This window comes from Ranitomeya imitator, chromosome 5 (assembly GCF_032444005.1).
Source record: "Ranitomeya imitator isolate aRanImi1 chromosome 5, aRanImi1.pri, whole genome shotgun sequence".
Classification (NCBI taxonomy): Eukaryota; Metazoa; Chordata; class Amphibia; order Anura; family Dendrobatidae; genus Ranitomeya; species Ranitomeya imitator.
In genome coordinates, this window is record NC_091286.1 from 199,606,677 (window position 1) to 199,632,696 (window position 26,020).

Below are 26,020 nucleotides of genomic sequence, written 5' to 3' on the forward strand. Positions count from 1 at the left end.
CTTTCCGCACTGACACTGTGATTCCCGCCCGTAAAGCTGAGCACACCGTTGACTTAATAATAAACGCTGTGCTGTGCTTTAGGGCTGGCACAGTACGGGAAGCTGACGGCGATGGACGTGTCACACACCGGAATATGTTTTTTTGTATTTTTTAACATTACATTTACAATGGTAAACATCGTGAGTGCGGCCATGCGCTTCATAACATTACCCAGATTACACGGGACTTGCTCTTTTTTGGTCGCTGGAGAGCTGTCTGTGTGACAGCTCTCCAGCAACCAGCGACAACTAAACAACGATCTTGGTCCAGTCGTATCACTGGTCGGTATCGTTGGATAATAGTTTTATTAATGTACCTTAAGAATATTGGTCAGGTGAGGTGGAAGCAATGTTCACAGTGTCGCCACTATTTGACTCTGGACGTATTCTAGCATCCTGAGTACAATAGTGTTAACTCTGTAGAGTTTTGCAAACATGATCGTCTCCCTCCTTGTCAAGCCAGGTTCCATATGAAAATAGTCTGCAGGATTAAAAATGGTTGACAAGGTGGGAGCCGATCATGTTATACGTTCAAAACTATGGTACACACGGCTGAAAAATGTATTTGTTTTGTCACAGTCCATTTGGGTACTGGTGCTCACATAAATTTTGTGGGACACACATTACTTTCACTAAAAATGGATTTTACAATTCTATTACTATGGAAAAACATATGGGAGATTTTTTTTGTGAAAACGGAAAGGCACAAGAACTTTATTTCAAAACACAACGCATTAGAAAATCAGGGGACATAACAATAACCAAACATAGGATGGTTAAATGACATGGACTCCACAGTGTTTACATGACATCATAATAACAAGATGAATTAAACCATTTGATCTTGCCATGAAACACGCCCAACATCAGAAACAAAGTATGCAGCAAATTGGTCCCTCATATGAGCAATCTCCACAGTTGTCCGCAGAGGATGATCTTGATAATCAGGCAATGGATTTGGTATGGGTTCATCGAGTTCCATGTTGACTCTCTCTTTATCAATAATAAAATTGTGAAGAACCACACACGCCTTCACCACCTCATCCACTGTCTCAATTTTCAAATTTATGGCGGATCCTAAGATACGCCATTTGGAGACCAGGATGCCAAAGGCGCACTCAACAGTTCTTCTGGCCCTGGACAGTCTATAATTAAAAATAGTTTTGGTGCGGTCCAACCCCCGACTGGAGTACGGTTTAAGTAGGTTGCCACTCATTTGAAAAGCCTCATCCCCAACCACAACAAATGGCAGGGCCGGGCCTTCGGTGTTGGGAAGAGGTCGTGGCTGGGGGAAATTAAAATTGTTCTCGTATAATCTTCGGCCCATGTCTGACTCCTTAAATGTCCGTGAATCATTTGCACGGCCAAACGCTCCAATGTCCACAGCGAGAAACCTGCAGTCCGCACCTGCAATTGCCATGAGCACGGTGGAAAAGTATTTTTTATAATTAAAAAAAAGAGATCCACTTCTTGAAGGCTTTGTAATCCTAATGTGCTTCCCATCCACGGCTCCAATACAGTTAGGGAAAGAACACACTTGTTCGAATTTTTGGGCGTTGGCCTGCCATATTTCTGTTGTAGGGATGGGTAAAAATTCCTCCCGGAGGTTGTCCCACAATGCGCGGCATGTGTCGGCAATAATACCAGACAGTGTGGAGACTCCAATACGAAACTGGAAATGCAGTGATCTCAAGGTCTCTCCGGTAGCAAGGAAACTGACAAGAAGAAAAAGAAATAAATGTAATTAATTACATTGTTATGAAAGAATTTTTCATTTTTAATTACAATCCCCCACCCCACAAAACAAAAACACGTTACTTTAAAAAATGGCAAGAACATATAAATCCTTCACATTCCATTACGTACCGTAGAGTCACCAGCAGACGTTCCTCGGGGGAAATCGATTTACGGAGCTGCGTGTCCTGCCTGGAAATGCTTCCTTCCACCAGACGCAGCAGATATCAGAAGCTGTTTTGAGACATCCTGGTGTACTCGAAGTATTTCTCCTGGTTGTGATTTAACTCGCCAAACAGACAATGGTAGGCTCCACGACTCTCTCGGACTTCCACTATAGGGTGTAGCCAAAAACGCCGACGACTCCTTCTCCGTAGTTTGTCTCTTTTCCTCTGTTCATGACAGGCAATAGCATAGGCAATAGCAAGGGCTAATTCCAGCTCAAAATTGAGGTAGACACTCTCCATGGAACGATCCATCTTGATGCTCTATGGTTGGAAATAATGTATGCCGGGGTATATATACCACTATTACATTAATACCCACCCTCATCTACCCATTGGTGGCATTATCGATTGTCTAGACACTAGACCCACCCTCTTCTATTCATTGGTGGTGTTATCTAGTGTCTAGACACTAAATTGTGTGTAAAGATATAATCATTGTTTGACAAGGCATGCGTCGTAAAACGCTGCGTTTTTTGTAAAAACGCAACAAAAACGCACAAAAAACGCTGCGTTTTACGACGCATCCGTCCGACGCTTGCGTCAAAAAAGGTGCGTTTTTGCGTGCGTTTCCGATCCGTCGTGCGTTGCGTCGGCGACGCAGCGTCGCATGACGCTAATGTGAACGTAGCCTAATTCTGCTTTCAGGGAACTTAGACGAGTATATAAGAATCAGATTATCTTGTGGTGGGAGGTTCAGGGTTTAGAGAGTTATATCAAGACTGGTATAGTGCCACATCATCTAAGGATTTCTTTGGCACCTGGACTTAGATATAAGAGCCCTGACCTACTCATAAAATGGGAAAGAGAGGCTAAAAATAGTTCATTAAGGCTACTTTCACACTAGTGTTTTTCTGCAGACGTCGAAATGCGTCGTTTCGTGCAAAAAACGCATCCTGCAAAATCTCCCGCAGGATGCGTTTTTTTTCCCATAGACTTGTATTGGCGATGCATTGCGACGGATTGTCATACGTCGTGTACGTCGTACGACGGATGTGTCGAAATTTGGCGACACGTCTTCTGGAAAAAACGTAGATTGTAACTTTTTTGTTGCCGCCTAAAAAATGTGTTGCGACGCATCCTGCGGCATGCGTCGTTGGCTACAATGGAAGCCTATGGACGCAGGATGCGTTGAGACACGTCGTACGACGCAATGTAGCGCTGCAATACGTTTTTTTACACTGAGCATGCTCAGATTCAGGATTTTGTAGCAAATTCACCAGACAACCCCAAATCTTCAACCCCACATATGCCAGCAAGAACACAGAGAATAAGCCTCCAGACAGACTCCAGCCTGCCAGCAAGACCCAGCCTGCAAGACCCAGCCTGCCTGCAAGACCCAGCCTGCAAGACCCAGCCTGCCAGCGAGACTCCTGCCACCATAGAGCCAGTGTGAGTATTGCCCTTTTTGTGTGCACGTGTCTGCATGTCCATGTGTGCGTGTGCATTTGTGTCTGTATGACGTACTGACTACAGCAAGAGCTAAAAACCTGAATATAGGCAGAGGCCTGCCATCGTCCTGCAACGGCCAGCGTCCTGCCAGCGTCCAGATCCACCCTGAGGCCTGCCACTGAAGAGATCCATCTCCAGCCGGAGGCCTGCCAGCATCCCAAACAGTGTGATTTGTGCCTTTTTTATGGGTGTATGTGTGCGTGTCTGTAAGTGTCGTGTTTGGGTCTGCCTGTGTGCTTTTGTGCTTGTGTGTTTGCATAATGTACGTTTCTGTGTGCATGCACCTGTGTGCTGTCAGGCATGTGTGTGTGCGTCTTGTTGATTGCATGAGCATGCGTCCGTGCAGCATGTGGTTTCAATGTGTGTTGTGTGTTTTTTTTTAAATTGTTGTTTTTATTTTTAATCTGATGTATTTTAGTGGTCTGTGCAGCATGTGGTTTCCATGTGTGAGCGTGTTTTTTTTTTTTTTTTTCTTTTTAAAATTGTTTTTATTTTTAATCTGATGTATTTTAGTGGTCTGTGCTGCATGTGGTTTTTATGTGTGAGCATGTGTCTTGTGTGTATTTCTTGTTTCTCTTTAAAATTGTTGTTCTTTTTTTTACTGTTGACACCATTCACTGTTGATGTACTTGTATTTAAAATAAAGAGCATTTTAGCTCCTAATTGTGATGTAAAAAAAAGAAATTAAAAAAGAAATTAATAAAATGTGTTTAAAAAAATGTACGTTGTATCATTTCAGGTAAAGGTAAATTTAAAACTGGTCTATGTACAAATGGCCACACATGCAATACAGAGTTGGTTGAGGGTTTTTTTTTAATAAAGGTAATTTTTAAAATGTTTTTTTTGGGTGGGGGGAATTTTTCAAGGGATATTTGAAAATCAAATATGTGGCAAATACCTTTGAAATGGTGGGTTGACATTTCAATTCCTTTTTTTTTTGGAGGGGGGGGGTGGTAGAAATGGTTAGGTACATCTGGTGTATTTGGTTTTGGGTGTTGGCCTGCATGAACATTGCTCACAACATTTGAGCTGGGTGGTTATTGTTAACATTACCTAGTTCGGGTGGTGGGTCTAACTATAAATTCTTTATACCTACAGATCCACCAGATACCCAAGCCAGCCCACAGGGACCACCCAGACGTCCACACAACTTCATCTATTTCCTTCAATCAATCAATGTGTATAGCAGATTACACGTGTCTTTTTACTTAAAGAGCCAACAGGACCACAGCCACCTCTGCCATCCCACAGGACCACAGCTACCTCTGCCATCCCACAGGACCAGGGACCACAGCCACCTCTGCCATCCCACAGGGATCACCCAGACGTCCACACAGCTTCAACTGTTGTGAATTCTGTGATCAAGCTCCCTCCTGTGGTCACAAGTGGTACTGCGGCTTCTGAGTTTCCTTCCTCAGGTGATGAGGTTAAGTCGTTAGGTGCTGCTCTATTTAACTCCACTTAGTGCTTTGATCCTGGCCTCCAGTCAATGTTCTAGTATTTGTCTTGCTTCCTTCTGGATCGTTCCTGTGGCCTGTCTGCTCAGCATAAGCTAAGTTCTGCTTGTGTTACTTTTGTTGCTATATTTTCTGTCCAGCTTGCTTTAATTTGTTTTTCTTGCTTGCTGGAAGCTCTGAGACGCAGAGGGAGCACCTCCGTACCGTTAGTCGGTGCGGAGGGTCTTTTTGCCCCTCTGCGTGGTTGTTTGTAGGTTTTTGTGTTGACCGCAAAGCTATCTTTCTTATCCTCGGTCTATTCAGTAAGTCGGGCCTCGCTTTGCTAAATCTATTTCATCTCTGTGTTTGCACTTTCATCTTAACTCACAGTCATTATATGTGGGGGGCTGCCTTTTCCTTTGGGGAATTTCTCTGAGGCAAGGTAGGCTTATTTTTCTATCTTCAGGCCTAGCTAGTTTCTCAGGCTGTGCCGAGTTGCATAGGGAGCGTTAGGCGCAATCCACGGCTACCTCTAGTGTGGTGTGATAGGATTAGGGATTGCGGTCAGCAGAGTTTCCACGTCTCAGAGCTCGTCCTATGTTTTTTGCTTATTGTCAGGTCACTTTGTGTGCTCTGAACTTCAAGGTCCATTGTGGTTCTGAATTACCTATTCATAACAGTACTGGAGGCCCAAAGTACTATGCTTCTCAATAGAGGGAAAAAAGAAGTTCTGAGACCATTTTTTTTCCTTTGCACTGTGTTTTGCCTTTTTTTCCCCCTAGACATTTGGGTGGTTCAGGACACAGGTGTGGTGATGGACATTAAAGGTCTGTCTTCATGTGTGGATCTTCTCACTGCAAGAGTACAAAATATTCAAGACTTTATGGCTCAGAATTCTATGTTAGAACCAAGAATTCCTATTCCTGATTTGTTTTCTGGAGATAGAGCTAAATTTCTGAGTTTCAAAAATAATTGCAAACTGTTTCTGGCGTTGAAACCTCGCTCCTCTGGTGACCCAGTTCAACAAGTTAAGATCATTATTTCTTTATTACGTGGCGACCCTCAAGACTGGGCATTTTCCCTTGCGCCAGGAGATCCTGCATTATGTAATATTGATGCGTTTTTTCTGGCGCTCGGATTACTGTACGATGAACCTAATTCAGTGGATCAGGCAGAGAAAAATTTGCTGGCTCTGTGTCAGGGTCAGGATGAGATAGAGATTTATTGTCAGAAGTTTAGAAAGTGGTCTGTGCTCACTCAATGGAATGAATGTGCTTTGGCAGCAATCTTCAGAAAGGGTCTCTCTGAAGCCCTTAAGGATGTCATGGTGGGATTTCCTATGCCTGCTGGTCTGAATGAGTCTATGTCTTTGGCCATTCAGATCGGTCGACGCTTGCGTGAGCGTAAATCTGTGCACCATTTGGCGGTATTATCTGAGCATAAACCTGAGCCTATGCAGTGCGATAGGACTTTGACCAGAGCTGAAAAGCAAGAACACAGACGTCAGAATGGGCTGTGTTTCTATTGTGGTGATTCCACTCATGCTATCTCCGATTGTCCTAAGCGCACTAAGCGGTTCGCTAAGTCTGCCACCATTGGTACGGTACAGTCGAAATTTCTTTTGTCCGTTACTTTGATCTGCTCTTTGTCTTCCTATTCTGTCATGGCATTTGTGGATTCAGGCGCTGCCCTGAATTTGATGGACTTGGAGTTTGCTAGGCGCTGTGAGTTTGTCTTGGAGCCCTTGCAGTGTCTTATTCCATTGAGAGGAATTGATGCTACGCCTTTGGCCAAGAATAAGCCTCAGTATTGGACCCAGCTGACCATGTGCATGGCTCCTGCGCACCAGGAGGATATTCGCTTTCTGGTGTTGCAAAATCTGCATGATGTGGTCGTGTTGGGGTTGCCATGGCTACAAGTCCATAACCCAGTATTAGATTGGAAATCAATGTCTGTGTCCAGCTGGGGTTGTCAGGGGGTACATGGTGATGTTCCATTTCTGTCTATCTCATCATCCACCCCTTCTGAGGTCCCAGAGTTCTTGTCTGATTACCGGGATGTATTCGATGAGCCCAAGTCCAATGCCCTACCTCCGCATAGGGATTGTGATTGTGCTATCGAGTTGATTCCTGGTAGTAAGTTTCCTAAGGGTCGACTGTTTAATTTATCTGTACCTGAGCACGCCGCTATGCGGAGTTATGTAAAAGAGTCTTTAGAGAAGGGTCATATTCGCCCGTCGTCATCGCCATTGGGAGCAGGGTTCTTTTTTGTGGCCAAGAAGGATGGTTCGCTGAGACCTTGTATTGATTACCGCCTTCTAAATAAAATCACGGTCAAATTTCAGTACCCCTTGCCGCTGCTATCTGATTTGTTTGCTCGGATTAAGGGGGCTAGTTGGTTCACCAAGATAGATCTTCGTGGTGCATATAATCTTGTGCGTATTAAACGGGGCGATGAATGGATAACTGCATTTAATACGCCCGAGGGCCATTTTGAGTACCTAGTTATGCCATTCGGACTTGCCAATGCTCCATCAGTATTTCAGTCCTTTATGCATGACATCTTCCGAGAGAACCTGGATAAATTCATGATTGTATACTTGGATGATATTTTGGTCTTCTCGGATGATTGGGAGTCTCATGTGAAGCAGGTCAGAATTGTGTTCCAGGTCCTGCGTGCTAATTCTTTGTTTGTGAAGGGATCAAAGTGTCTCTTTGGTGTTCAGAAGGTTTCATTTTTGGGGTTCATTTTTTCCCCTTCTACTATCGAGATGGACCCTGTTAAGGTCCAGGCCATTTATGATTGGACTCAGCCGACATCTCTGAAGAGTCTGCAAAAGTTCCTTGGCTTTGCTAATTTTTATCGTCGCTTCATCTGTAATTTCTCTAGTATTGCTAAACCATTGACCGATTTGACCAAGAAGGGTGCTGCAAAAATTTCAGGCTAATAAACCTGATCGTTGCCCAGCGGAGAAACTGTTTGTCCCTGATAGGTGGACGAATAAAGTTATCTCTGAGGTTCATTGTTCGGTGTTGGCTGGTCATCCTGGAATCTTTGGTACCAGAGATTTAGTGGCTAGATCCTTTTGATGGCCGTCTCTGTCGCGGGATGTGCGTTCTTTTGTGCAGTCCTGTGGGATTTGTGCTCGGGCTAAGCCCTGCTGTTCTCGTGCCAGTGGGTTGCTTTTGCTCTTGCCGGTCCCGAAGAGGCCTTGGACACATATCCACATATCTCTATGGATTTTATTTCGGATCTCCCCGTCTCTCAAAAAATGTCGGTCATTTGGGTAGTTTGTGATCGCTTCTCTAAGATGGTCCATTTGGTACCCTTGTCTAAATTGCCTTCCTCCTCTGATTTGGTGCCGTTGTTCTTCCAGCATGTGGTTCGTTTACATGGCATTCCAGAGAAAATCGTTTCTGACAGAGGTTCCCAGTTTGTTTCGAGGTTTTGGCGAGCATTTTGTGCTAGGATGGGCATTGATTTGTCTTTTTCCTCGGCTTTCCATCCTCAGACAAATGGCCAAACTGAACGAACCAATCAGACCTTGGAAACATATCTGAGATGTTTTGTTTCTGCTGATCAGGATGATTGGGTTTCCTTTTTGCCGTTGGCTGAGTTCGCCCTTAATAATCGGGCCAGCTCGGCTACCTTGGTTTCGCCGTTTTTCTGCAATTCTGGGTTCCATCCTCGTTTCTCTTCAGGGCAGGTTGAGTCTTCAGACTGTCCTGGTGTGGATACTGTGGTGGACAGGTTGCAGCGGATTTGGACTCATGTAGTGGACAATTTGACATTGTCCCAGGAGAAGGCTCAACGTTTCGCTAATCGCAGACGCTGTGTGGGTCCCCGACTTCGTGTTGGGGATTTGGTTGTCATCTCGTTATATTCCTATGAAGGTTTCCTCTCCTAAGTTTAAGCCTCGTTTCATTGGTCCGTATAGGATTTCTGAGGTTCTTAATCCTGTGTCTTTTCGTTTGACCCTTCCAGATTCTTTTTCCATCCATAACGTATTCCATAGGTCATTGTTGCGGAGATACGTGGCACCTATGGTTCCATCTGTTGATCCTCCTGCCCCGGTTTTGGTGGAGGGGGAGTTGGAGTATATTGTGGAGAAGATTTTGGGTTCTCGTGTTTCAAGACGGAAACTCCAGTATCTGGTTAAGTGGAAGGGTTATGGTCAGGAAGATAATTCCTGGGTCTTTGCCTCTGATGTCCATGCTGCCGATCTTGTTCGTGCCTTTCATATGGCTCATCCTGGTCGGCCTGGGGGCTCTGGTGAGGGTTCGGTGACCCCTCCTCAAGGGGGGGGGGTACTGTTGTGAATTCTGTGATCAAGCTCCCTCCTGTGGTCACAAGTGGTACTGCGGCTTCTGAGTTTCCTTCCTCAGGTGATGAGGTTAAGTCGTTAGGTGCTGCTCTATTTAACTCCACCTAGTGCTTTGATCCAGGCCTCCAGTCAATGTTCTAGTATTGGTCTTGCTTCCTCCTGGATCGTTCCTGTGGCCTGTCTGCTCAGCATAAGCTAAGTTCTGCTTGTGTTACTTTTGTTGCTATATTTTCTGTCCAGCTTGCTTTAATTGGTTTTTCTTGCTTGCTGGAAGTTCTGAGACGCAGAGGGAGCACCTCCGTACCGTTAGTCGGTGCGGAGGGTCTTTTTGCCCCTCTGCGTGGTTGTTTGTAGGTTTTTGTGTTGACCGCAAAGCTATCTTTCCTATCCTCGGTCTATTCAGTAAGTCGTGCCTCGCTTTGCTAAATCTATTTCATCTCTGTGTTTGCACTTTCATCTTAACTCACAGTCATTATATGTGGGGGGCTGCCTTTTCCTTTGGGGAATTTCTCTGAGGCAAGGTAGGCTTATTTTTCTATCTTCAGGCCTAGCTAGTTTCTCAGGCTGTGCCGAGTTGCATAGGGAGCATTAGGCGCAATCCACGGCTACCTCTAGTGTGGTGTGATAGGATTAGGGATTGCGGTCAGCAGAGTTTCCACGTCTCAGAGCTCGTCCTATGTTTTTTGCTTATTGTCAGGTCACTTTGTGTGCTCTGAACTTCAAGGTCCATTGTGGTTCTGAATTACCTATTCATAACATTCAACTTTTTCCTTAAGTACCGTATATACCCAAGATTTTCAGCCCAAATTTTTGGGCTGAAAGTGCCCCTCTCGGCTTATACTTGAGTCACGGTGGGCGGCAGGGTCGGCTGGTGAGGGGGAGAGGGCGCTGAGGCATACTCACCTAGTCCCGGCGATCCTGGCGCTCCCCCTGCCGTCCCACGGTCTTCGGTGCTGCAGTTCTTCTCCTCTTCAGCGGTCACGTGGGACCGCTCATTAGAGAAATGAATACGCGGCTCCACCTCCCATAGGGGTGGAGCCGCATATTCATTTCTCTAATCAGCGGTGGCGGTGGCCGCTGATAGAGGAAGAGGCTGCGGCACCGAAGACCGTGTGACAGGCAGAGGGAGCGGGACGCCGGGAGCAGGTAAGTATGTCATATTCACCTGTCTGCGTTCCACACGCCGGGTGCCGCTCCATCTTCCCGGCGTCTCTCCGCTCTGACTGTGCAGGTCAGAGGGCGCGATGACGCATATAGTGTGCGCGCCGCCCTCTGCCTAATCAGTCAGTGCGGAGAGACGCCAGGACCGGACGCTGGGAGCTGCAAGCAAGAGAGGTGAGTATGGCGTTTTTTTTTTTATTGCAGCAGCAATGGGGCAATACTGAATGGCATAGAGCACTATATGGCAGCTATGGGGCAATAATGAACGGTGCAGAGCACTATATGGCAGCTATGGGGCAATACTAAACTGCGCAGAGCACTATATGGCACAGCTATGGGGCGATAATGAACGGCGCAGAGCACTATATGGCACAGCTATGGGGCAATAATGAACGGTGCAGAGCACTATATGGCACAGCTATGGGGCAATAATGAACGGTGCAGAGCACTATATGTCACAGCTATGGGGCAATAATGAACGGTGCAGAGCACTATATGGCACAGCTATGGGGCAATAATGAACGGCGCAGAGCACTATGGCACAGCTATGGGGCAATAATGAACGGTGCAGAGCACTATATGGCACAGCTATGGGGCAATAATGAACGGTGCAGAGCACTATATAGCACATCTATGGGGCAATAATGAACGGCGCAGAGCACTATATGGCACAGCTATGGGGCAATAATGAACGGTGCAGAGCACTATATGGCACATCTATGGGGCAATAATGAACGGTGCAGAGCACTATATGGCACATCTATGGGGCAATAATGAACGGTGCAGGGCACTATATGGCACAGCTTTATATGGAGCATCTTATGGGGCAATAATGAATGGTATGGAGCATCTATTTTTATTTTTGAAATTCACCGGTAGCTGCTGCATTTTCCACCCTAGGCTTATACTCGAGTCAATAAGTTTTCCCAGTTTTTTGTGGCAAAATTAGGGGGGTCGGCTTATACTCGGGTCGGCTTATACTCGAGTATATACGGTAAGTATTAAAGACCCTAAATCTGCCAAATCAATGTGTATAGCAGATTACAAGTGTCTTTTTACTTACAGAGCCAACAGGGACCACAGCCACAATGTCCTCTTCTGACAGCTCTCCACCAGAGCAACAGCATGTATCCGTAAGTGACCAAAAATTTTAAAATGTTTTTGTTTTTACACTTTACATTTATGTTAATCATTACATGCATTATGTTTAAACAGGAAACTGAAGCGGCCGAGGGCCTGTCAGAAGGGGACGAGACGGGTGGAGAGATGCAAATAGCGGAGGAACAAAGTGTAAGTTGTGGTGAAAAAGTTGCTTCACACATCACAGTGCACCTAACACAAAAATGATCTTCATACATCACTGTACACATAAAACATGTGCCTACATTAAAGATTATTTTCCTTTTTTTCAGTCTGCTGCTGCTGCATCTGAACACCGTGAAGGTCCTCCCAGCCGCTCCCAGAGTCGGCGTCATCGCCGCCGCGGTCGGCCAGCGGTGAGTTGTATTTTTTTTTTTCTTCTATTGGAAGTTTTGTGTTTCAGTGTACTAATTATTTTTTTCTTTAATTTTCAGTCTTCACAGCGTGCTCCCGAAACAGATGAGGAGGAGGGCATGAATGTGGATAGCCTCATTGAGGAGGTCCGCGAGCGGGAGCCGCTGTGGAACATGGCTGACCGCAGGCATGCTGATACCCATGTCACCCGTCGGCTCTGGTAGGCTCTGGTAGGAAGTGTGCCAAAACCTGTTTCCGAGGTGGGAGGACCTTCATCCAAGGCAGCAGAGTAAAGAACGTAAGTATCACTTTTCAGTGATGTTTTGAGCTGAATGTAATGTATTGTAATTAACAATTTTTTTTTACTTAATTCTTGTCTTCACAGGTGAAAGGGTTAGGAAGTGGTGGCGGTCACTCAGGGATCGCTTTAAGAGGGAGTTTAACGAGGAGATGCAGGCCCCGAATGGCTCAGCAGGAAGGAAACATACGAGATATAAACACGGCCCTGCCCTGTCCTTCCTCAGGCAAACCATGCTGAGTCGAGTGTAAGTATTCAACAGCCCATTAAATAACCATGTTAACCAGTCTAACTTTGTTTGGTTTCAGTCAGGGCTTTTTCCTATCAATATATTTTATTTTTTCTTTCACAGTACCTTCAGCAGCAATCGGGCGCCTGCATCGACCTCGGCGCCCTCTGGAGCGATCTCTCAGGAGTCCGCCACCGAGGGCCACGTCGGTAGGCCCCACACCTCTGACCCCTCTGTCCCATCCACTTCCACCGCCCCTGGAGCATCATTGCAGCCTTCCTTACTTGCATCTGATGCTCAACAGTTAGCGTTCCCTTTACCCCACCCCTCTGATCCTGCCACCTCTAGACCACCATTAGGTTCGTGGTGGCAGCGACAGAGGGGTCATGAAAGGAGCTATGCTCCTGAATACTTACATCTGAATGCATCCTTCCAAGGATCTTTCAAAATTTTGGGAGAACAAGTGACTGCTGGTTTCAACATGGTGCAAGCTCGCATCAGTGAAACCAGCAGGGAAACCAGCAGTCGCTTGGATAGGCTGCATTCAGATGTAAGTCAATCTCCAGCCAACCTTTTTTTTCAATCCATGCTCAGGAGCATAGAAAAGCTTTCTTTTGAGCAGCAGATGCGGGTAATGAATAGCTGCCATGACGCTCTTCTTAAGGCCCTGTCCGAACCCCAAACTACCCCCACACAGCCACTACTACATTGCCACCCCAGGCCCCATTTCCACACCACGCCCCATCCCATGCCCGATTTCAACACCAGGCCCCATCCCAGTCCCCATTTCCACCCCAGTCCCCCCATTATCAAACCCAATCCCAATATCCACCCCAGTCTCAATATCCACCCCAGTCCCCCCATTATCAAACCCAATCCCAATATCCACCCCAGTCTCAATATCCACCCAAGTCTCAATATCCACCCCAGTCTCAATATCCACCCCAGTCTCAATATCCACCCCAGTCTCAATGTCCACCCCAGTCACAATATCCACCCCAGTCCCAATACTCATCCCGGCCCACAAACCAAATGCCTTCCCCACTGTTTTCTTCCTTGCCCAGCTTTTCTTCCCCATTAAGTATACCACCTACCCCAACACCACCCCCTTCTGGTCAGCTTCCTGCTCCCCCCCCCTTCCACTGCACCCCAACCCAGTAGGCTTTCCCCACCTATCGACGTGGTCCAACCTTCCAGCCCCTCCGCTACTATCTCCACCCCCCACTTTGAAGACATGTAATGTTGTTTTTTTGTTTGATAATATGTAAATATCTTTCTAAAAAACAAATTAAAAAAAAAAAAAAAAAAGGTTAAATATATTTTTCTGAAAAAAAGTTAAAATATCGTTATCAGATACAAAAGTTTATTTCTTAAAAAGAGAAAATGTTTTCACTTAAAAAAAAACCATTTAAATAAATTGTTTTTTGATTTAAACTCTACTCTTTGTGTCTGTGCCTTCATTTAGGTAAGCTGGTATGGTAACTAATCAAAGGTAAAAAAAAATTCAACACCACACATTAAAAGGTATAACATATTGGGTTTATTACCAAGAAAACCACACTTTTTGAAACTGATTTTTTTTTTTGGGGGGGGTGGGAGGGGGTAAACACAATTTGTACAGAAACAAATCCATGAAACATTACATAAAGATGTCACACAATTGTGTCTTGCCATGGAGCCTGACCGACAGGTGACACAAAATACAAAATACTCCGCAAACTGGCCCCTCATTCTTGTAACAGAACCAGCGGAGCGTACGGAGCTGCTGCGGTAATCCCACAAGGTTGTCTCCAATTCTTCATCATCAACCGAAACTGGCTCCTTTGAAATTACAAAGTTATGGAGCACCACACAGGCCTTCACCACCTCGTCAATTGTTTGGGTGTGCAGTTTGATGGCATTGAGCAGAACTCTCCACTTTGCAGTTAATAATCCAAATGCACACTCGACCACTCGTCTGGCTCGAGTAAGGCGGTAATTAAAATACCCTTTTTGTTCTTGTTAAGTCTCTGCTACCATATGGTTTAAGTAGGTGTGGCGATAACTGGAAAGCCTCATCACCAACACATAGGTATGGCATGGGTGGTTCAGTTGTTCCCGGGAGTGGTCTGGCTGGCGGGAAATCGTATGCATCTCCATAGAAGCAACGGCCCATCGGAGAGTTTTTGAAAACTTGGGAGTCGTTGGACTGGCCATAGGCTCCTATGTCCACAGCCAGGAATCTGCAGTTGGCATCTGCTATAGCCATGAGTACGATAAAGAAGTACTTCTTATAATTGTAGTACTCCGATCCAGATCCTGCTGGTTTTGCAATCCGTATGTGTTTCCCATCGACGGCACCAACACAATTTGGGAAATTGCAAATTTTCGCAAACAGGTCTGCGCTTGTCAGCCAGATGTTCATTGTTGGTTGGGGGATATACTCCTGCTGCAAAGTGTCCCAGATCCCAGAGACAGGTCTCTTTCACTATTCCGGAAATAGTAGAAATCCCAAGCCAGAATTGATAATGGAGTGACGTCAAGGATTCACGCGTAGCAAGGAAGCTGTGAAAAAAAAATAAACATGTTAAAATTAAATTGCACAGACCAACAACTTTTTTTTTTTTTATGGTAAAGTTTTAATAAATGGCACTGTGGAAAGTTTTGTTCTGACGGGACGCACAATAAAAACTGCATTGAACAGGTGTAAAACAGTTGTATGGCCAGAAACAATAAAAAAAATTACCATATATACTCGAGTATAAGCCGAGATTTTCAGCCCAAATGTTTGGGCTGAAAGTGCCCCTCTCGGCTTATACTCGAGTCATGGTCGTCGGCGGGTGGGGGGGGGGGGAGAGAAGACTGTCGCATACTCACCTGCTTCCGGCGCTGTCCCTGCCTGTCCCATGGTCTTCGGGTGCTGCAGCTCTTCATCTGTTCAGCGGTCACGTGGTACCGCTCATTAAAGTTATGAATATGGACTCCACTCCCATAGGGGTGGAGCCGCATATTCATTCCTGTAATGAGCGGTGCCAATGAACGCTGACAGAGGAAGAGGCTGCAGTGCTCGGAGACCATCTGTCCGGGATAAGGAGCCAGGGACGCCAGGAGCAGGTGAGTATTACATATTTACCTGTCCGCGTTCCACCCGCCGGGCGCCGCTCCTGTTATGTTTGCTAATGACAGGTGTTATGAAGGCAATCCAGAAACACAGTGTGCTTAGAAATCAGAGCGCACACAGTGATCTGACAAATACCCAAAAATACAAGAACGAGCTCTGAGACGTGGAAACTCTGTAGACTGCACACCTGATCCTATCCTAAACACAACTAAAAGCGGCTGTGGATTGCGCCTAACAACTACCTAGGCAACTCGGCACAGCCTAAGAAACTAGCTAGCCTGAAGATCGAAAAATAGGCCTGACTTGCCCCAGAGAAATTCCCCAAAGGAAAAGGCAGCCCCCCACATATAATGACTGTGAGCAAGATGAAAAGACAAAACGTAGGGATGAAATAGATTCAGCAAAGTGGGGCCCGATATTCTAGGACAGAGCGAGGACAGTAAAGCGAACTTTGCAGTCTACAAAAAACCCTAAAGCAAAACCACGCAAAGGGGGCAAAACAAAAACCCACCGTGCCGAACTAACGGCACGGCGGTACACCCTTTGCGTCTCAGAGCTTCCAGCAAAACAAAAGACAAGCTGGACAGAAAAAAAGCAACAAAAAAGCAAAAAGCACTTAGCTATACAGAGCAGCAGGTCACAGGAACAATCAGGAGAAGCTCAGATCCAACACTGAAACATTGACAAGGAGCAAGGATAGCAGCATCAGGCGGAGTTAAGTAATGAAGCAGTTAACGAGCTCACCAGAACACCTGAGGGAGGAAGCTCAGAAGCTGCAGTACCACTTGTGACCACAGGAGTGAATTCAGCCACAGAATTCACAACAGTACCCCCCCTTGAGGAGGGGTCACCGAACCCTCACCAGAGCCCCCAGGCCGACCAGGATGAGCCGCATGAAAGGCACGAACAAGATCGGAAGCATGAACATCAGAGGCAAAAACCCAGGAATTATCTTCCTGAGCATAACCCTTCCATTTAACCAGATACTGGAGTTTCCGTCTAGAAACACGAGAATCCAAAATCTTCTCCACAATATACTCCAATTCCCCCTCCACCAAAACCGGGGCAGGAGGCTCAACAGATGGAACCATAGGTGCCACGTATCTCCGCAACAACGACCTATGGAATCCATTATGTATGGAAAAGGAGTCTGGGAGGGTCAAACGAAAAGACACAGGATTGAGAACCTCAGAAATCCTATACGGACCAATAAAACGAGGTTTAAATTTAGGAGAGGAAACCTTCATAGGAATATGACGAGAAGATAACCAAACCAGATCCCCAACACGAAGTCGGGGACCCACACGGCGTCTGCGATTAGCGAAAAGTTGAGCTTTCTCCTGGGACAAGATCAAATTGTCCACTACCTGAGTCCAGATCTGCTGCAACCTATCCACCACAGAATCCACACCAGGACAGTCCGAAGACTCAACCTGTCCTGAAGAGAAACGAGGATGGAACCCAGAATTGCAAAAAAATGGAGAAACCAAGGTAGCCGAGCTGGCCCGATTATTAAGGGCGAACTCAGCCAACGGCAAAAAGGACACCCAATCATCCTGGTCTGCAGAAACAAAACATCTCAGATATGTTTCCAAGGTCTGATTGGTTCGTTCGGTCTGGCCATTAGTCTGAGGATGGAAAGCCGAGGAAAAGGATAGGTCAATGCCCATCCTACCACAAAAGGCTTGCCAAAACCTTGAAACAAACTGGGAACCTCTGTCAGAAACAATATTCTCAGGAATGCCATGCAACCGAACCACATGCTGAAGGAACAAAGGTACCAAATCAGAGGAGGAAGGCAATTTAGCCAAGGGCACCAGATGGACCATTTTAGAAAAGCGATCACAGACCACCCAAATGACTGACATCTTTTGAGAAACGGGAAGGTCAGAAATGAAATCCATCGAAATATGTGTCCAAGGCCTCTTTGGGACCGGCAAGGGCAAAAGCAACCCACTGGCACGAGAACAGCAGGGCTTAGCCCTAGCACAAATCCCACAGGACTGCACAAAAGTACGTACATCCCGTGACAGAGATGGCCACCAGAAGGATCTAGCCACTAACTCTCTGGTACCAAAGATTCCAGGATGACCAGCCAACACCGAACAATGAAGTTCAGAGATAAGTTTATTAGTCCACCTATCAGGGACGAACAGTTTCTCTGCTGGACAACGATCAGGTTTATTCGCCTGAAATTTTTGCAGCACCCGCCGCAAATCAGGGGAGATGGCAGACACAATGACTCCTTCCTTGAGGATACCCGCTGGCTCAGATAAACCCGGAGAGTCGGGCACAAAACTCCTAGACAGAGCATCCGCCTTCACATTTTTAGAGCCCGGAAGGTACGAAATCACAAAGTCGAAGCGGGCAAAAAATAACGACCAACGGGCCTGTCTAGGATTCAAGCGCTTGGCAGACTCGAGATAAGTCAAGTTCTTATGATCAGTCAATACCACCACGCGATGCTTAGCTCCTTCAAGCCAATGACGCCACTCCTCGAATGCCCACTTCATGGCCAGCAACTCTCGATTGCCCACATCATAATTACGCTCAGCGGGCGAAAACTTCCTGGAAAAGAAAGCACATGGTTTCATCACTGAGCAATCAGAACCTCTCTGTGACAAAACCGCCCCTGCTCCAATCTCAGAAGCATCAACCTCGACCTGGAACGGAAGAGAAACATCTGGCTGACACAACACAGGGGCAGAACAAAAACGACGCTTCAACTCCTGAAAAGCTTCCACAGCAGCAGAAGACCAATTAACCAAATCAGCACCCTTCTTGGTCAAATCGGTCAATGGTTTGGCAATGCTAGAAAAATTACAGATGAAGCGACGATAAAAATTAGCAAACCCCAGGAACTTTTGCAGACTTTTCAGAGATGTCGGCTGAATCCAATCCTGGATGGCTTGGACCTTAACTGGATCCATCTCGATAGTAGAAGGGGTAAAGATGAACCCCAAAAATGAAACTTTCTGCACACCGAAGAGACACTTTGATCCCTTCACAAACAAAGAGTTAGCACGCAGGACCTGAAAAACCATTCTGACCTGCTTCACATGAGACTCCCAATCATCTGAGAAGATCAAAATGTCATCCAAGTAAACAATCAGGAATTTATCCAGATACTCACGGAAGATGTCATGCATAAAAGACTGAAACACAGATGGAGCATTGGCAAGTCCGAACGGCATCACTAGATACTCAAAATGACCCTCAGGCGTATTGAATGCAGTTTTCCATTCATCTCCTTGCCTGATTCTCACCAGATTATACGCACCACGAAGATCTATCTTAGTGAACCAACTAGCCCCCTTAATCCGAGCAAACAAGTCAGATAACAATGGCAAGGGATACTGAAATTTAACAGTGATCTTATTAAGAAGGCGGTAATCAATACACGGTCTCAGCGAACCATCCTTCTTGGCTACAAAGAAGAACCCTGCTCCCAGTGGTGATGACGATGGGCGAATATGTCCCTTCTCCAGGGATTCCTTCACATAACTGCGCATAGCATTAAATAATCGACCTTTAGGGAATTTACTACCAGGAATCAAATTGATAGCACAATCACAATCCCTATGCGGAGGTAGAGCATCGGACTTGGGCTCTTCAAATACATCCTGATAATCAGACAAGAACTCTGGGACCTCAGAAGGGGTGGATGACGAAATCGACAAAAATGGAACATCACCATGTACCCCCTGACAACCCCAGCTGGATACCGACATGGAATTCCAATCCAATACTGGATTATGGGTTTGTAGCCATGGCAACCCCAACACGACCACATCATGCAGATTATGCAACACCAGAAAGCGAATAACTTCCTGATGTGCAGGAGCCATGCACATGGTCAGCTGGGCCCAGTATTGAGGTTTATTCTTGGCCAAAGGTGTAGCATCAATTCCTCTCAATGGAATAGGACACCGCAAAGGCTCCAAGAAAAACCCACAACGTTTAGCATAATCCAAATCCCTCAGATTCAGGGCAGCGCCCGAATCCACAAACGCCATGACAGAAAACGACGACAAAGAGCATATCAAGGTAATGGACAGAAGGAATTTGGACTGTACAGTACCAATGACGGCAGACCTAGCGGACCGCTTAGTGCGCTTAGGACAATCAGAAATAGCATGAGTGGAATCACCACAGTAGAAACACAGACCATTCAGACGTCTGTATTCCTGCCGTTCAACTCTAGTCATAGTCCTATTGCACTGCATAGGCTCAGGTTTAACCTCAGGCAGTACCGCCAAATGGTGCACAGATTTACGCTCGCGCAAGCGTCGACCGATCTGAATGGCCAAAGACAAAGACTCATTCAAACCAGCAGGCATAGGAAATCCCACCATGACATCCTTAAGAGCCTCAGAGAGACCCTTTCTGAACAAAGCTGCCAGCGCAGATTCATTCCACTGAGTGAGTACTGACCATTTCCTAAATTTCTGACAATATACTTCTATATCATCCTGACCCTGGCACAAAGCCAGCAAATTTTTCTCAGCCTGATCCACTGAATTAGGCTCATCGTACAGCAATCCGAGCGCCAGGAAAAACGCATCGACACTACTCAATGCAGGGTCTCCTGGCGCAAGAGAAAATGCCCAGTCTTGAGGGTCGCCGCGCAAAAAAGAAATAATAATCAAAACCTGTTGAATAGGATTACCAGAAGAATGAGGTTTCAAGGCCAGAAATAGCTTACAATTATTTTTGAAACTTAGAAACTTAGTTCTATCTCCAAAAAACAAATCAGGAATAGGAATTCTTGGTTCTAACATAGATTTCTGATCAATAGTATCTTGAATTTTTTGTACATTTATAACGAGATTATCCATTGAAGAGCACAGACCCTGAATATCCATGTCCATACCTGTGTCCAGAATCACCCAAATGTCTAGGGGAAAAAAAAAAAAGTGAACACAGAGCAGAAAAAAAAAAAAAAAAAATGATGTCAGAACTTTTTCTTTCCCTCTATTGAGAATCATTAGTTGGGCTCCTTGTACTGTTATGTTTGCTAATGACAGGTGTTATGAAGGCAATCCAGAAACACAGTGTGCTTAGAAATCAGAGCGCACACAGTGATCTGACAAATACCCAAAAATACAAGAACGAGCTCTGAGACGTGGAAACTCTGTAGACTGCACACCTGATCCTATCCTAAACACAACTAAAAGCGGCTGTGGATTGCGCCTAACAACTACCTAGGCAACTCGGCACAGCCTAAGAAACTAGCTAGCCTGAAGATAGAAAAATAGGCCTGACTTGCCCCAGAGAAATTCCCCAAAGGAAAAGGCAGCCCCCCACATATAATGACTGTGAGCAAGATGAAAAGACAAAACGTAGGGATGAAATAGATTCAGCAAAGTGGGGCCCGATATTCTAGGACAGAGCGAGGACAGTAAAGCGAACTTTGCAGTCTACAAAAAACCCTAAAGCAAAACCACGCAAAGGGGGCAAAACAAAAACCCACCGTGCCGAACTAACGGCACGGCGGTACACCCTTTGCGTCTCAGAGCTTCCAGAAAAACAAAAGACAAGCTGGACAGAAAAAAAGCAACAAAAAAGCAAAAAGCACTTAGCTATACAGAGCAGCAGGTCACAGGAACAATCAGGAGAAGCTGAGATCCAACACTGAAACATTGACAAGGAGCAAGGATAGCAGCATCAGGCGGAGTTAAGTAATGAAGCAGTTAACGAGCTCACCAGAACACCTGAGGGAGGAAGCTCAGAAGCTGCAGTACCACTTGTGACCACAGGAGTGAATTCAGCCACAGAATTCACAACACGCTCCGTCTTCCCGTCCTTTGCTGTGACTGTTCAGGTCAGAGGGCGCGATGACGTACTAGTGTGCGCGCCGCCCTTTGCCTGAACAGTCAGTGCAGAGAGACGGGACGCTGAGGAGCTGCGGGCAGCAAGAGAGGTGAGTATGTCATTTTTTTTATTGCAGCAGCAGCATTATATATGGAACAGCTTTATATGGAGCATCTATGGGGCCATAATGAACGGTGCAGAGCATTATATATGGCACAACTTTATATGGAGCATCTATGGGGCCATAATGAACGGTGCAGAGCATTATATATGGCACAGCTTTATATGGAGCATCTATGGGGCCATAATGAACGGTGCAGAGCATTATATATGGCACAGCTTTATATGGAGCATCTATGGGGCTATAATGAACGATGCAGAGCATTATATATGGCACGGCTTTATATGGAGCATCTTATGGGGCAATAACGAACAGTATGCAGCATTATATGTGGCACATCTTTATATGGAGCATCTTATGGGGCAATAATGAACGGTATGGAGCATCGATTTTTGAAATTCACCGGTAGCTGTTGCATTTCCTATCCTAGGCTTGTACTCGAGTCAATACGTTTCCCAGTTTTTTTGCGGCAAAATTAGGGGGGTCGGCTTATACTCGGGTCGGCTTATACTCAAGTATATACGGTACATGCTGCAGAAAATGCAACGCAATATTTCAGCGCAGTATTTTCTGCAGCATGTTACATGACATTAAATCTGAGCAATGAAATAAAAAAAGAGGCAGTGTAATGTCCAGAAACAATAAAAAAAAAAATTACATGCTGCAGAAAATGCAACGCAATGTTTCAGCGCAGTATTTTCTGCAGCATGTTTTACATGACATTAAATATGAGCAATGACATTACAAAAAAGAGGCTTACCGCAGTGTCACCATCAGCCGCTCTGCCGGTGTGATGGCAAGCCTCATCCGTGTGTCCTGCCTCTGGATGACATCCCCAAGTATTTCCAGCAAATAATCAAAATGATCCTGCCTCATCCGAACATAATTGTAAAATTTGTCTGGGTTCTGCCGCAACTCCAGATAGAGGGTTGACTGAACGCCCCGGGTCATCCGCAGTTCATTAATAGGATGTATCCATAGTCTTCTCCGTCGACGTTGCTGCAGAAGAATCCTCCGTCTCGCTTGTTCCTCCTTCTCTCGCACTATAATATCCAGGCGATTTGTCTCGAAAATAACATCAGTTACCACACTCGCAATCCTCCCAAGTACTCCGTCCATCTCTCCAACTTTCTCTAAACCCTTTCAAAGATGGGCTGTAAATACAGTCAGTATGTAGTTTTTCCCTATTTTCCAGTAGCCAATCACATTTGGGAGACTCCCATTTTAAAAACGGATCCGTCATAAAAACGGATGCAACGCATACAGTATTTTGACGGAACTGTTTAGCGGATTTGCGACGGATCCGTCGAAATGGTGTATGCGTTGCATCCGTTTTTTGCACAAAACGACGCATTTTGACGTCTGCAGAAAAACGCTAGTGTGAAAGTAGCCTAAGATTCATGCAGATCTGATTAGATGAAGAGCGGGTAATTCTCAATATACAGTTAGGTCCATATATATTTGGACAGAGACAATATTTTTCTAATTTTGGTTATAGACATTACCACAATGAATTTTAAACAAAACAATTCAGATGCAGTTGAAGTTCAGACTTTCAGCTTTCATTTGAGGGTATGCACATTAAAATTGGATGAAGGGTTTAGGAGTTTCAGCTCCTTAACATGTGCAACCCTGTTTTTAAAGGGACCAAAAGTAATTGGACAATTGACTCCAAGGCTATTTCATGGACAGGTGTGGGGAATCCCTTTGTTATGCCATTCTCAATTAAGCAGATAAAAGGCCTGGAGTTGATTTGAGGTGTGGTGCTTGCATTTGGAAGGTTTTGCTGTGAAGTAAACATGCGGTCAAAGGAGCTCTCCATGTAGGTGAAACAAGCCATCCTTAAGCTGCGAAAACAGAAAAAACCCATCCGAGAAATTTCGACAATGTTAGGAGTGGCAAAATCTACAATTTGGTACATCCTGAGAAAGAAAGAAAGAAAGCACTGGTGAACTCATCAATGCAAAAAGACTTGGGTGCCCACGGAAGACAACAGTGATGGATGATCGCAGAATAATCTCCATGGTGAAGAGAAACCCTTTCACAACAGCCAATCAAGTGAACAACACTCTCCAGGAGGTAGGCATATCAATATCCAAATCTACCATAAAGAGAAGACTGCATGAAAGTAAATACAGAGGGTTCACTGCACGGTGCAAGCCACTCATAAGCATCAAGAATAAAAAGGCTAGACTGGACTTTGCTAAAAAAAAATCTAAACAAGCCAGCACAGTTCTGGAATAACATTCTTTGGACAGATGAAACCAAGATCAACCTCTACCAGAATGATGGAAAGAGAAAAGTATAGCGAAGGCGTGGTGCAGCTCATGATCCAAAGCATACCACATCATCTGTAAAACACGGCGGAGGCAGTGTGATCGCTTGGGCATGCATGGCTTCCAGTGGCACTGGGTCACTAGTGTTTATTGATGATGTGACACAGGACAGAAGCAGCCGAATGAATTCTGAGGTATTCAGAAACATACTGTGTGCTCAGATCCAGCCAAATGCAGCAAAACTGATTGGTCGTCGTTTCATACTACAGATGGACAATGACCCAAAACATAAAGCCAAAGCAACCCAGGAGTTTATTAAAGCAAAGAAGTGGAATATTCTTGAATGGCCTAGTCAGTCACCTGATCTCAACCCAATTGAGCATGCATTTCACTTTTTAAAGACTAAACATCAGACAGAAAGGCCCACAAACAAACAACAACTGAAAACTACCGCAGTGTATGCCTGGCAGAGCATCAAAAAGGAGGAAACACAGCGTCTGGTGATGTCCATGAGTTCAAGACTTCAGGCAGTCATTGCCAACAAAGGGTTTTCAACCAAGTACTAAAAATTAACATTTTATTTAAAATTATTGAATCTGTCCAATTACTTTTGGCCCCTTTAAAAACAGGGTGGCACATATTAAGGAGCTGAAACTCCTAAACCCTTCATCCAGTTTTAATGTGGATACCCTCAAATGAAAGCTGAAAGTCTGAACTTCAACTGCATCTGAATTGTTTTGTTTAAAATTCATTGTGGTAATGTCTATAACCAAAATTAGAAAAATATTGTCTCTGTCCAAATATATATGGACCTAACTGTATCTAATGATACCCTGAGAGAACAGGTTGAGATTACTAAAAAATTCTCAAGTGAACCTGCGTTTGCCACCAAAGAGTTAAATTTACAAAACAGCATTGAGGGCTTCCAGTTTCAACTAAAAGATAGGAAGCATAAACAATTCATCTGAGATCTGCAGGACTTTAGAGATAATAAAGCCTATCTTTACCCTGAGACTCTAGGGTACCTGAAGTAGATTATACATCAACTGATACTGAGGCATCAGATGTTGAGGGTCGTCAAGATACAGAGAGGGAGACAGAGGGGACGTGGGGATAATCGTGGTAGAGGTAAGGGTTATAGACAATCACCCCCTACGCCTTTTTTAGACCAGGTCTACACATTACGGAACAGACTAAACCCAGGGGAGACTCCGAATTTAAACACCAACCCCAAGTCATGAATTTATCATCCAGAATATTGACAGCAGATGAGATGAGTGTTCTAATCAAATTCAAGGGCTTGTATTTTGTTCCATCTGGTGATTTTAATACATTTGAAGCGATTAAAGATCTCCATCTATTTATTCGTAAACTTAAATGGAAAAAACGTCATATTCAGGAGAATAAGAAAATGAGTATGAGTTTAGGGTGCCTGACTCGATGTTGGAGGACATCAGGTTGCGTTATGGTCTAGCAGATGAAGATCTTAATATTAGGGGTGAAGGCCCTTTTACGGATCTTAAAGGGAACCTGTCACCTGAATTTGGCGGGACCGGTTTTCGGTCATATGGGCGGAGTTTTCAGGCATTTGATTCACCCTTTCCTTACCCGCTGGCTGCATGCTGGCCGCAATATTGGATTGAAGTTCATTCTATGTCCTCCGTAGTACATGCCTTGCGCAGGTGCCCCGTCCCCAAACAGACCTAACATCTATGGATATTTTCCTTAATTTGGTGTCAAAAGACATTGAAGGTCTTGATAAATCTCCCTCCTTTGCACATTTCAATTTGACATGACTTGAGATGTCTGCATTGGGTTGTCTTGAAAAGGACCACAGCGTTACAATTAAACCCTCGGACAAAGGGGGTAACGTTGTGGTCATGGACACCCCAGATTACAAACAAATGTGTTTACGTATATTACGCGATAAGAACTGCTATATTGTACTTTCATCAAACCCTACTGAGCGATTCCTTGGTGAATTAAGGGACATTATTACACATGGCCTCTCTGTAGGTCATCGATAAAGCTGAAATGGATTTCATTATACCTAAGTTTCCTATTACAGCCACTTTTATTGCCTCCCCAAGGTCCATAAGGGTCTGTCTCCTGTGAAAGGTAGACCTATTGTATCGGGTATGGGGAGCCTAACAAAAAATTTGGGGATCTATTTGGATAAGATACTAAACCCCGTTGTCTTGGCCCTGAGTTCATATACCAGAGATACAACAGACCTTTTGAGGAAGATTGAGGGCCTTGTGTTGGACTCTGACACTATCCTTGGGAGTATTGATGTACAGGCCCTTTACTCATCAATC

At 45.1% G+C, this 26,020-nt stretch overlaps 1 long non-coding RNA gene across 1 annotated transcript; it reads right to left on the reverse strand.

Moving 5' to 3' along the window:
• Positions 1–13,908: 13,908 nt before the first annotated feature.
• LOC138681718 (uncharacterized) lies at positions 13,909–22,911 on the reverse strand. The gene is made up of 2 exons (XR_011321971.1): positions 22,187–22,911; positions 13,909–14,935 (listed from the first exon to the last, which is right to left on the reverse strand). It is a non-coding gene; the product is annotated as an uncharacterized lncRNA (long non-coding RNA).
• Between the last annotated feature and the right edge of the window lie 3,109 nt (positions 22,912–26,020).